At 48.4% G+C, this 12,918-nt stretch overlaps 1 long non-coding RNA gene across 1 annotated transcript; it reads right to left on the bottom strand.

The window, feature by feature from the left end:
- Positions 1-3,071: 3,071 nt before the first annotated feature.
- On the bottom strand, positions 3,072-7,534 carry LOC116079586. Its single transcript, XR_004114049.1, has 3 exons — positions 7,425-7,534; positions 3,946-4,035; positions 3,072-3,368 (listed from the first exon to the last, which is right to left on the bottom strand). It is a non-coding gene; the product is annotated as an uncharacterized LOC116079586 (long non-coding RNA).
- Positions 7,535-12,918: the final 5,384 nt, after the last annotated feature.

Here is a 12,918-nt window from a genome sequence, read left to right as displayed (position 1 = left end):
CGAGAAACCCAAACTCCCTTGTTAGCAATGAGCTCCTAGGAAACCCAGCCTCATGCTGTGCTTGACCTTCTGCTTGATTCCAGTTCCCATACCAGAAACATCAGACCATCATGTCATTTCTGACCCCCTCCCTCCCTGAATGGCACTGGTTCTGTGTGGCTGTCCCCTGCTTGTCTCAACTGTCCTCCCAGATCCTTCCCTTCCCCAGGACCCTCCACAAGCAGGAGTGCCAGGCTTCCGTTTCAAAGGAATGATGCTGAGCCATTCTTTGACAACTTTGGCACTCAGCCCTACCTGCTTTAAGTCCCCAAAAGGCATCTGCATGGTTCCAAGCTCTGTGACAGTGTCACTGCCATCCTGCAGGGTCTCTGGAACAGGAATTCTAACTTCCATGTAGATTCTACACCGTAGAGGAGTTGGTAGTGAGATGGGACCAAGAAAGATTTGTTCTTGTCCCCCACAAAGTAGGAAGCGTTCTGCTTTCTCATCCACTGTGACCAGGAATGAGCCTCAGGGCATCACCACACTTCAACGAAGTCCCCCCAATGAAGGAAATGGCCCATGCTCCTGAGACTAAAGGAAACTAGGGAAGGCTTCCTGGAGGTGCCATTGTGTAGCTGGATTCAGGAAGAGAAATCTGCCATACCAAAGAGGCAGAATGTGACCAAGGCCAGAAATCCCAGCCGCCTGAGACTGACTGGTCCACTTCTGGATTCATCGAACTGCCCCGCCCCCTGCCCCAACTCTGCAGGCATCTGAGATGGGAAACTGAGACAGGAAGCACCAACCCACAGCGAGAGGGCTGCAGAGGCTATGCACACTCAGCTGTCAGAGCCACAGCAACACCTCACGTAGGAAGGAGCACCTGCAAGCAGAGGCTTTCTAATATAACTGTCTCCTCAAGAGAGAAGAGTGCGTGGAGCTGGGTCTGCAAGGCGCTTACGGCTTTGGAAAGCCTAAGGACCTAAGTTTGAGTCCTCAGAGTTTTTTTAAAGCTGAGCATGGTGATACACTTGTGCACTCCTAGTGGTCGGGAAGTGGAATCTAATGGCTGCCTGGGGCTCACAGTCTAGTTAGTGTAAGCTATTTGGTGAGTACTGGTCCATTGAGAGAATCTATCTCAACAAAGAAAAAAAAAAAAAAAACAAAGCTGAACATGGCAGCTACTGTCTTTAACCCCTGCACTCAGGAAGCAGAGCTGGGTGGATCTCTATGAGTTTGAGGCCAGCCTGGTCTACAAAGTGAGCTCAGGGCTAACCAGGGCTACAAAGTAAAACCCTGTCTCCAAAAACATTTTTTTTAAAAGACAGACAGTACATGGGGAACAACAGATGAGGTTGTACTATGGCATCTATATGCATATAAATACATGTATACACACACACACATACACAGTGATTGGAGAGAAGTTGGCAAGCAAGCAGTGGCAAGAGACTTTTTAGACTTCAGAGAGGACATTGGAAGGTACTATCTGGAACCCATGCCCAGTGGGCATATGACATCCTGACCAGTGAAGTGGCCCAAGAGATGTTATGGACCCCCAGAAAAGGTAGGTCCTACCACACGGTAAAGGTGATGAGCCCAGACAAAAGCAAGCATCACATCACTGAGTACTGGTGCTCACACCAGGAAGAGCATTAACTGCCCAGACCATGTGCCTCGATCACACAAGTCTGATGTAGGCAACGACTCCACAGGTGTCAATGGGCATGCACCTGGGTGGTCTACATCAACTCCGTTCTCCGGCTTCTGGGTGCTTCTAGGTGACCTGGCACCCTTCCCTTCCAAACCCAGAGAGGATGAGCTGCTCAGTAAGAAACCCAAGAAGAGGGAAGAAAGCATGTAGACTCTGCTGTGTAATCTGACATTGGGGTATCATTTTCATTCTTCACAATTAATATCTACAAAGTGATTAATAAAGATGTACTAATGATGTCATAGGAAGGGCCAGCTGAGAGGTAGATAGAAGCCAGATGGCTGGCCCAATCCCCCAGGTCCTGGGCCTGAGGCTTCAAGCCAGGTCTTGCATCCCACCCCTTCCTTATACAAGTTCCCAGGTGACTGTGCTCCCTCTGGTCCTTATTCTACCCTCTGGGGACTCTGCTGTCCACACAGGCCCCCAGCCCTGCAGAGAAGCCTCTGGATAGAGAGACACCCTTGAGTAGTGGCCGGCATGTGGGCAGCTCCAAAACACATTCCACAGCATAAAATGAATGAGTAAAATGAATAGGCATGTCCAATGTGTTGGGTCTGGAGGAGTAATTTGCTCCTCCAAGGGACTTTCCTTCTCTTCATTTTTGGAAATGCCAAGAAACAAACTTTTAAGAGTGATCAGATAGCCCAGTCAGTGGCCTAGTGGCCTAGCACACTCACTCATCACACCTCAGAGAGAGAGAGCCCAGGGTTCCCCATGAAAGGGGCCAAGCTGAGACTTCTCAAAACACGAAACCATGTATTTTGGCTTCAGAAAAAAAAAATCCCTTATGTCACACATACACATACATACACCAGCTTTCGGTTCACAGTGCGTATGTGTCCCAGAGCCTCTGTCACTCACAGAGGTCCAGGGGACAGACCCAGGCTGGGTGGAGGTGCACATCTCTGCTCAACACAGGGTATGCCCCAGTCTTCACGTCCTGCCTGCCACAGCTGGTGAATCACTTGGACTGTGAGCTTTCCCAATTACTGTAGCTCTAGAGGCTGACTGAAAAACCAGTAGCAGCTGGCAGGAAATGAGTGAGGAAACTGACCACAGATAAACTGCAAGGCTCTACAGGAGCGGCAGATAGACTCCAGACCAGGAAGTTATGCTAGCAGGGACTCAAGGCTGAAAGGGCTCAGGCCCCAACAGGACCCCAGAACCCATTGTGGGGACTGGTGCTGTGACTTCACAATGGGACTGGGCTCTGTCCAACACAAGCACATCCAGGCACAGCCATAACCACTGGAAGAAAAGGGGGATCAGAAAAGATAAACACCAGGCAGAGTCCCAGCCTCTGGGATTCCCAGGTTCCCAGCATCATGAATGAAGGCCAAAGCTACAGTGATCTAATAGCCAGGCTGGGGCATCATTACCTGTGAACTCTTTAATGAGGGTCCCTGGGGAGGACAGGGTGTGGGAGGCCTGTTCTAGGGCTCAAGAAGTACATGGGGATGGTGATGTGTCCGGAGAGTCTGGCCTTCCAGGTCTCTATAGCTTCTTAGCAAACTCAGATGGCACTGTCACAGCTCCATATGATAGAAAACATGATTGCTGGGCAGCAGAACAGACCCTTCCCATGTGTGGTCCTCCTTCGCACTTACTGGCATCGTAGATGGGTCAGATAAGCCTGTATCGTCTCACGTTTCATACAGACACACAGCATGGTCTGTAAGACAGATGTGTAAGCAGGGTCCTCCCTGTGCACTGGAAGCTAATGGCCTCGCTTCACAATGAGACATGAGTTGCTAAGGAAGGGCAGCCAGGTGGACCTAAAGATGCACCTGGGCCTATAGCTGAATAGCATGCTGAGCCGCTCGAGTTTAAAGGTACCTTCTCAGCAGCCCAGAGACACACTGCTGCCTAGGACACACCCCCGGTAGTTCTTTCCTGATGTCAATTACCCTGTTTGCCCCTAAAGTAGACCCAGGAGTGCTTCTGAGAGCAGTCAGGAAGTGACCAAGCTGTGAGCCACCAGCTTCACTGTGGCGAGCTTTGTGAAGAGCCGCCAGGGCAAGGAGCTGTAGCAGCTGCACTTGAACTTGTGACTGGCTGCAGTCCCTTGGAAAGGGAAGGGGCGCATCTGGAAGGCGGGTCTGAGTGCCCCAGGAGGCTCAGGGTGAGATTCCTTTCCTGTGTGGAGAGGTTGCAGGGAACACCTGTCCTGTGAGCAGGTGGTCCCCTATGCTGGGCCCCTGGGCTACTGCTTGGGTTAGCAAGACATGCTTCAGCTGAGTCTGACTCACTCTCGTTCCTGGAACCGTCTGAAGGCGGGAGAGGATGCTGTGGGCAGGCTCCAACTGTATCATCTGGGCTGGGGCCGGTAGCAGATGGTCCTTATAAAAAAAAAAAAAAAAAGGCATACTTCCATGTGGGCTTAAAATAGTACAGTTTTCACCATCGGCCGAATGGGGAAATGTACGAGTTAGTTGTTCACATGGGAGTGGGCATTGTGGGCTTATAAACTGGAATGAGGAGCCTAGGCATCAGCTGTTGGCCAAAAGAGACCATGGTGCCGACCCCATGCCTGGCCTCACTTTGTCAGGTGGCTTACCAACCCAAGTAAAGCCCATAGCAATTTCAAAACCTCAGGATCCTCCCAATTGCCTCAGTGAGCCTCGAATTAGCTACAGAGGTGACACACAAGGCTGGACATGGGGACAGCAGCACTTCCCACTGGCCTCTCAGAGGCAGCTGGGGAAACCCCTTCTTTATCCAGCAAGTCAGGAAGATGTGGATACCCAGCAAGGGGTCTGAGGGTAATGTTGGTCCTGAGCTGATCTCTGTACTTGAGCCTAGAGAAATGTAGAAGCCAGCCTCTCGTTCTGTCCCCTGAGAAGCTCTCACATCTGTCCCTCACAGTCTGTGTGTCTGTGGCAGGTTACTTCCTCTTTGAACCTCAGTTTCCTTATCTGTCAGATGGAGCAAACATGGGGACCTGCCATGGGAGAACCCCAGCACATGCAGGTGCTCTACACAGGGAACATGGCATGGCCTGTCTCTCTCTAAGGGAGAAGAGAGCCCTCGGCCTTTCCTGTCACTTTAAATGATACCTCTGTCCATACTTAAATCTCAGCTCCGGGATCCTGGGCCCCGTGCTACACTCCCTGGGCTGCTGCTGTGTAGATGTGGAGGGAAAGAAACAAGTTGCCGAATCTTACTCCACACTAAGAAAGGCCATGGTGGGCATCCCTAGTTCCCTCCTCCTGTCCAGAACCTGAAAGCCCAGTAAATAGGAGCCCAGGCCACCATGGCCTTTGAAAGACAGAAGACTCCCAGACACGAGGCAAAGATGAGAAAGTTACAAGGAAGCCAGAGGCCTCCTGACATCTAATCCAGACAGGGCCTTGTCTGAGGTAGAGGTTTCCACTGAGCAAGACATCTTAAGTCTTGGGGGTATGGCATGCTAGTAGATGTGCAACAATCAGCTCCAGGGAATAAGGAAATTAAAAGCAACTCTGGTTGTAGCTTGTGCTAGTTTGTAGGGTATAAACACCTCTGCCTTGGCCAATTTCATCACTGAAGACAAATTCAGGAATAACAAACCATAGTCAACTCTCCCGAGCACCAATGTCTCTTACACTCAGAGCATATGAGAACAGATGATCCTTCCCACAAGAGCCTTACTACCTGCTCAGGGGACCAAGAACAGACAGGGACCAGTCTCAGCTGGGAGCAGAGGAGTAGAGGGTTGTTGAGTGTTACAGGTTGGGTATGAAAAGTTCCCCACAGGCTCATGTGTTTGAACACTTGCTCTCCAGCTGGTGTTGATATCTGAGAAGTTTCTGGAACCTTTTAAAGGTGAGGCTGTGGTGATTTAAATATGAATAGTCCTCTTGGGCTCCTATTTTGAATACTTGGTTCCCAGTTGGTAGAACTGTTTGGGGAGGATTGGGTGGTGTGGCCTTGTTGGAGAAGTTGTATCACTGGGGGTGGGCTTCGAGGTTCCAAAAGACTCCCAGTGTTCTTCCTCTATCTTGTGGTTGTGGATCAAAATGTGAGCTGATTTTCCCTCCTCTATCACTCATCATAGCCCTCTGAAACCGTAAGCCAAAATAAATGCTTTCTTCTAAAAGTAGCCTTGATCACGGTGTTTTATCATAACAACAGAAAAATAACTAGAACAAAGGCCTACATGGAGGAAGTGGACCTCTGGGGAGGCAGGCCTTGAGGTTTACAGTCCAGCTCAACTTCCTGTCCCTCCTCCACCTCATGGTCCACATAAAGATAAGCATATACCTGTGTGTTCCTGCTAGCTTGCTCTTTCTATCATGACAAACTATACCTTCAAAATCTCATCCCAAATAAATCCTTTCTCCCTTAAGTTGCCTCTCATCAAGTACTGGTCATGATAAGCAGAAGAGTAGCTATGACGCAGGGATGAGTGAGAGGTTAAGGTACCGGCTCTTGGCTTGGACACTAGTTAGCTGGGACTAGGTAGCTCTCCAGTCTGTTGACCTGTGTGGCTTTGGGTACTTTGGCTTCTACAAAAACAGAGAAGAATAGCATCTAGTTTATTATATGAATAAATGTGATGGTTAGTGGTGATTATGAATTGATTGGATTGAGAGATACCTGGGAAATTAATAAAATCTACTTCTAGGTGTGTCTGTGAGGGAATTTCCAGAATTTCCAGGGAGGACTAACTGAAAACAGAAAGCCTTCCTTGAATGTGGGTAGCATTGTTCAGCAGACCGTGGGCCCAGCTGGCGTCGAAGGGGAGAGTCCAGCATCATCCTGTCCATTCCCTGAGCTTCCTTCATAGTATGGGCACTGTGTGACTACTCATTTGTGTGGCAAATTAACACCTGGCTCTCCCACTGAGGGAGGAATTCACAAAGGCATAGTTGACCAGTATTTTTAACAAGGTCACTCTTTGCCATGAGATACTGAGAACTACAAAATGTCCCCGGCTTTTACCAACTGATTGCTAGGAGTGTTCCAAGTCATTGAGATAAGAATCCATGCCCTTGGTCAATTCCATTTCATCCTAGGAGCTGGCACTACCTATACAGAGACCCATCATCCTAGATACTGGGATCCATGAGTACAGGACCTCTATCTTGGTTTGTTCAACCCCTCTCTGGCCAGCGGGATCTCAGATCAAAAGTAGATGCTCAGCAATGCATGCTGGTAGATGAATCTACAGCTCCTACTTACAGACTGTAAGCAAGCTATTCTGACTGCAAGGTAAGAGCTAAAGGAATCTTATAAGTAGGGCCTTAGGAACACAAGATTCCAAAAATGTCCTATCTTCCTGGGGCTCAACTGGGCAGGACTCGAAGCCAGCCCTCCTATCACTTCACCTTCCCAAGCATCCCAAAGCCCACGAAGTGATGTAGCTACTTCTTCTGCTTTGTGGCAGGGGATAGAGCTGCTGCTATCTCTCTCTCTTTGGCAGTTAGGGTCCTTGTTCTCCCTGCCTACTACCAATCTTTTGAAGGCCTGCCCAGTGAGCTACTGTCCAGTGAGAAGCAAGCTGGAAAGCAGGAGCCATGCACAGACAAGCAAGTGAGCACAGCTGTAGGGATGCAGAAACCACTCGATGTTCCAGGGAAGTGTGGAAATTCTTAACTCAACCCCTCTCCTCAGGCTTCTAGCTCTCTCTGTCCATCACACTGTCGAGTGTCTGTCCAATCATCCAAATGCCGGCCACTTGAGGAGTCCATAAGGAGCATCTGGCTCTGTGTTCCATTCAGTCAACAAGCACGTTGCCAACACTCACCCGTGCCATACTGTTTGCTCCAGAATTGACATCCACACTCCCCTGCGTTGGCCTCACTGTACCCCTGTCTAGCTATTCCATCCTCCTTGACAAGGTGGCTTTCACTTGACAGTGCTAGGCCCTGTTCTCACAGTGTCCAACAGGTCCCCCATGTCCAACCCTGATCCTGATGAGCTCACAGAAGATGCTGTCTCTTGTCATCAACTTGTTTTAAACTGAACCCTTTAGTCTGTGTTGGGTGTTCTTCAGAGTCTTCCAGCCACTGTGAAGAGTCAAGGAGAAAAGTCCATGCATCTAAGGCCTTCAGAGAACAAGTCAGTGTTGTGCATGGAGAAACTGGGTACGAAGTGCAGAAAAGCCAACGATGGCTGGAGTCCAAAACAGCCTTGCTGTGATAGGTGTGTTAGGTGTGGTAGTGATAACAATGGCAAGTGTTGTCTTAGTGCTATAAAATCCCAAACAATTTCTATGAACTCTCTCATTGGATCTGCACAGAGATGCTACTTCTAGTTACACTTTGCAGAGGACAAGATTGAGTCACATTCGAATTAAACCTGCTTGAGGCCATGTGGCTTGCAAATGGCAAAGCCAACATTTGAACTCATGCGGTCCAATTTTAAGGTCAATACATTGACATGGCAAAGACAGCTCAGGTGTGTCTGTTATCTGTAGCTGTGTAACAAATATCCCCAAACTCAGCAGGCTAATAAAATAGAATCTCCTTGTTCCAGGAATCTGGAAGTAGCCAGCTAGTCTCTCTAGCTTAGGGTGTTCATGGTCAAGACAACAAGGGTCCTCTCAGAACTATACAGGGGGAACATTTAGTTCCCCGTTCATTCATGTGTCTCTAAAGACCTGAGTTCTTTACCATGTGAGCATCTCCACATGGTAAACTTAAGAAACATGAATAAGTGAGCCAAAAAAGAAGTCAGAGCCATCCTTGCAACCTCATCATAGAGGCCAAGTGGTTTGTGCATGAAAGGTGACCCTGAGTCTAGCCATAATCAGAGGAAGGGGATGCAGGATGAACAGCAGAGTGGCATCCCTGAGAGACCAAAAGACCCTGACCACATCAAGCCTGACCCAGAGACAAAAGTCCATAGAAAACAGATGGAAACTCGGTCCTTAGTTTGAATCTCTACCATCCAACTCAGGAATCCCAGCCCTCCAGACCTATGTGTGCATGAGTATGCATGTGTGTCTGCGTGTGTGTGTGTGTGTGTGTGTGTGTGTGTGTGTGTGTGTGTGTGTGTGTGTGTGTTTGTACATGTACAAGCCTACGTGTATGTGAAAGCCAGAGACTGACCTCAGGTATCATTTATCAGGAGCTATTCACCTTGTTTCTTGAGACAAGGTCCCTCATTGGGACTTGAGGCTCGCCTATTAGGGTAACCTGGCTGGCATTTGAGCAGGGGATTTCTCTGTCCCCAGCTCCCTGCCAAGCACGGGGATTACAAGCATACACCACCACACTTGACTTTCTATGTGGGTGCTCGGGGTTGAACTCCCATTCTATGCTTGCAAAGCAAGTACTTCACCCTCTTAGTATCTCCCCAACCCTCAGTCATATCTTCTTGGGTAAGAATAATGGGCTCGAGGTGAGCTAAGCTCAGACAGTCCCTCCCCTGCTCTTCCCACAAGCAAAGTGCTGAAGAAGACTGGGGCTCCTGTTTTTCTGTTTGTTTGTATGTATGCATGTTGTGTTTCATTAGGTTGAGATCAAGAGGTTTATGCTTGTTTTGATATGGGACATACCATCTGACTTCACACTCACCATGATCCTGCCTCAGCCTCCTTTGTGCTGAGATTACAGCTGTGCCACCCCATGCCTTCAACCAAGCAATGGTGGTGCATGCCTTTAATCCCAGAACTCAGGAGAAAGAGGCAAGCAGATCTCTGTGAGTCCAAAACCAGCCTAGTCTACAGAGCCAGTTCCAGGACAGCCAAGGCTACGTAAAGAAACCTTGTCTCACACCACACTCCACAAGAGGCACATATGTTCTTCATAAAGGCCATCTACACACTTAGTTATATTTTTTAAATCCAGCACATTCATGTAGTTCTGGCATCCAGCTGGAGGCTTGGCACCACCCCACCCCTCCATCCATTCCCCTTGCAACTCAGTCCACCCCTTATTCTCTAAACAGACTCCTGTTTCACCTTTGCCCTTTATTCCCTGCTGCCTGTAACGAAGACACACCCAAAGGCTCCTGTAAGACTGAGCTCAGACAGCTAAGTCACTTGCTCAGAGAAGATCGTGGCTCCCCATGGTCAAAATACAAGACCTGAACTGGAAACAGGCATTTAAGATCACCTACCCTGTAGCCCAAAGCTCGCCCTAAGACACCTTACTGCCCTTAAACTGATCCACATGCCTCCCAACTTCCTGTTCCCATGCCTTCGCACACTCTGTTCCCTAACTTCAAGTCCTTTCCTGAACCTCTTTTCTCTCTTGGGTCCTGGTCATCATTAAATGTCAAGTTCAGGCCTCATCTTTTCCGGGCCTATGCAGAACACTTCAGCTCCCCAGGACTGGACTTCATGAGACTCCAGGTGTCCTCTGCAATGTCACTTAAAGCCTCAGTACCGCGAACAGACCAACAGGAGATCTGTGAAAGTACACTCTCTCTCGTGCCTGCCCTGCATTAACCTGGCTTCCTGACCTGACTGCCCGTCTGAGTCCCCCTGTGCTTGAACACACAGCCCTTCTTCAAACAGCACTCAATGTCCTTCCTTCTGAACGCCAGCTTCTCTGCTGCCTGAGCCTGGACAGACAGATTTCTCTACACCCTAGCCTACATTCTCACTTATCACTCACACCGAGCACAAAGACATCTTTCCACTTGCCAACTGTGACTGTAAACCCCAGAGCGTTCTCAGAGTCTGAAGAACCATAATGCACCATGTTTTTTTTTTTTTTTTTTTTTTTTTGAAGAATGTTGAAGAGCCATGACATAGAGTTCAGCGGAGTCCCTTGCCTCCTGCAGAGAAGAAACAGCTCTGTAGTCAGGACAGGTGCAGGTAAACAGGATAGAGGTTGAACAGGCCCACAGTGACCCTGTCAACACAGCGCCTCTGGTCGCCAGCCTCATGAGCCTCCTGCCTACCAGGCCCTGCTAGATAACACTGGTGTTCTTCACTGCCAGAATGTTTCTGACCCTCATATCCACACATTATTCAACAATAAACACTGGTGCCTGGCACATTACATTTGCTTTTTTTATATTTTGCCCAGGAGGAGACCAGTCCAGTGGTTCCTGAGTCACATCCCACCAGGCCAGAGCTGTTTACAGAAAAGGCAGAAGTTGGGCCTGGGAAAGCTCACAGCACACAGCAGATGGGGCCTGCCTTGGCTCCTGGAAAGTCCTCAGCAGCCAGGTGCCTTTCTGGAAGTCCCCTAAGTGTTCAAACGGAGGCCGGCAGCTTCTCCCACAGGGTTTTGGTATCAGGACTTCTTGACAAAACTCTTTAGAGTACTGGGCAGCCCAAAGGGTTCTTGTTCAAGTGAGATGTAGCTCATGATGTTTGTTGAGAAAAATAAATGTGTCGATTGGGCCAAAATGACAATAATTAGAAGGACAGGAGGTGTGGTTCAGTTGGCGGAGTGCTTGCCTAGAATGTGCAAAGCCCTGGCTTGTCTCCAGTGCTGTATAAGCTAGGTATGGTGGAGAAGGGCTGTCATCTAGGCACAAGGGAAAGTGGAGCTCAGAGGTTCAGAAGTTCAAGGTTATACCTACTTACAAGACAAGTTCCAGGCTGGCCTGGGATACATGAGACCCTGATTCAAAATAAAACATTAATAACAATAATAATAACAACAATGATTAGAACTGGGCCTGGTGGTATAGGCCTGTAATCCCAAGCACTTGGGAGCTTCTCACAGTGGCCTAGCCACTTACTTTATCTCAAATTAATAGTTTTTTAAGTGATGAGCCGAGGGAGGAGGGATGTAATCAAGAGGAGGCTTGTTTGTTTAGCATGTAAAGACCCTAGGTTCAGTCTCCTGCACCCCCAAAACTAATTGATCATTGCCATCATTAAATCCATTACACACTTAAATGCATTTTATATTTCCAGAATAACTATTCTTCAAAGCACCGGTGAGAACAAAAATGGCCTGTGCTTATCCAGAGCTCCTAAACATCTAACTAGCAAACAGCTGGTTCCAGCTAAGCTCAGGCTGGAGAATTCTGCCAGTTACCTGCAGTATGTGGAAAAAATTGGGCCTCAAACAATACAAAGTTGAGAAAAGACAATAGGCCTCTTTAGGTATTTGTGGATTTACTTCTCTATCACTCCGCTAACACTTGGAAAGTGGTAGTCTCTTACAGGTTGATGACAATGCATAGTCCATTCGCCTGTTGCTTCTGTTCTTAAGACAGGGCCTCACGTAGCCCAGGCTTGAATTGAACTCTCTCTGTTGCCAAAGCTGACCCTGAACTTCTCCTCTTCCAGCCTTAACCTCTCAGGCACTGAGATTACAGACATGCGCGACCACATTGGTGTTACGCAGTCTTAGGGGACCAAACTCAGGGCCTTCTGCAGACCAGGTTGAGTCACAACCCAACCCTAAGATTTTTATACATGGTGACAGTAAAATCCACTAGCCATTATGCACTGTGAATAGATTGGTTTTATCCATTCATGATTTTGCCACATTGTGAGTTAGTCATTAGGCAAATATTGATTCACTGAGTTGAGTTATGCAGATCTAGGGGAATGTTGACACATTTCACCGCTCAGTCGCAGCACCACGGACACAGCCACTGGTTTATCAGGTAAGTCTGTGTGTCCTAGCAATCTCTTAAACTCACAGGAGTGAACAAATGCTTCCTAAAAGTCAGATTTTAATTGGAAAGCTTCAGTTTCTTGATGGGCAGCTGGTACTGTTGGCTATTTTTCTTGAAGCATCAGGCTCACCACTTTCTTTTCAAGAAAATGCCTGAGCCAGGCCTAGTGACTTGGATCCCAAGCCACCTGGAAAGCTGCAACAGGAGGACCGCAAATTAAAGGCCAGCCAAGGTGGCTTAGTGAAACCCTGTATCAAGATTTAAAGGTAGGAACTAAGGAAATAGCTCAGCGATTAAGAGCTCATTCTGATCATACAGAGAACCCAGCACCTACATCCAGCAGCTCACAGCTGACTGGAATACCAGGTCCGGGCAATCCAATGTCCTCTTCTGGCCCCTGTAGGCAACTGCACTTTTGTGTACATACCCCCTACACAGGCAGACACACACACATTAAAATAACATTTTTTAAAGGCTATGGATCTACCCCAGTAATAGGGTACTAGCCTAAGATGCAGAAGGCTCTGGGAGAAGAGCAGGGAGAGGGAAGAGCAAGAAGAGGAGAGGAAAGGGGCTGGAGTAAAAGGGAGGGGGAAAGACAGGGCAAAGAGAAAGAAGAGAGGTAAGGAGTGGGGAGTAAGGAAAAACACCGGGTTTGGAGAACCTAGCTTGTTTTCTTTGTTGTTGTTTGGGGGGGGGGTGTT

Source organism: Mastomys coucha, unplaced genomic scaffold (genome assembly GCF_008632895.1).
Source record: "Mastomys coucha isolate ucsf_1 unplaced genomic scaffold, UCSF_Mcou_1 pScaffold6, whole genome shotgun sequence".
Classification (NCBI taxonomy): Eukaryota; Metazoa; Chordata; class Mammalia; order Rodentia; family Muridae; genus Mastomys; species Mastomys coucha.
This window is presented reverse-complemented; position numbering and strand designations above follow the sequence as displayed.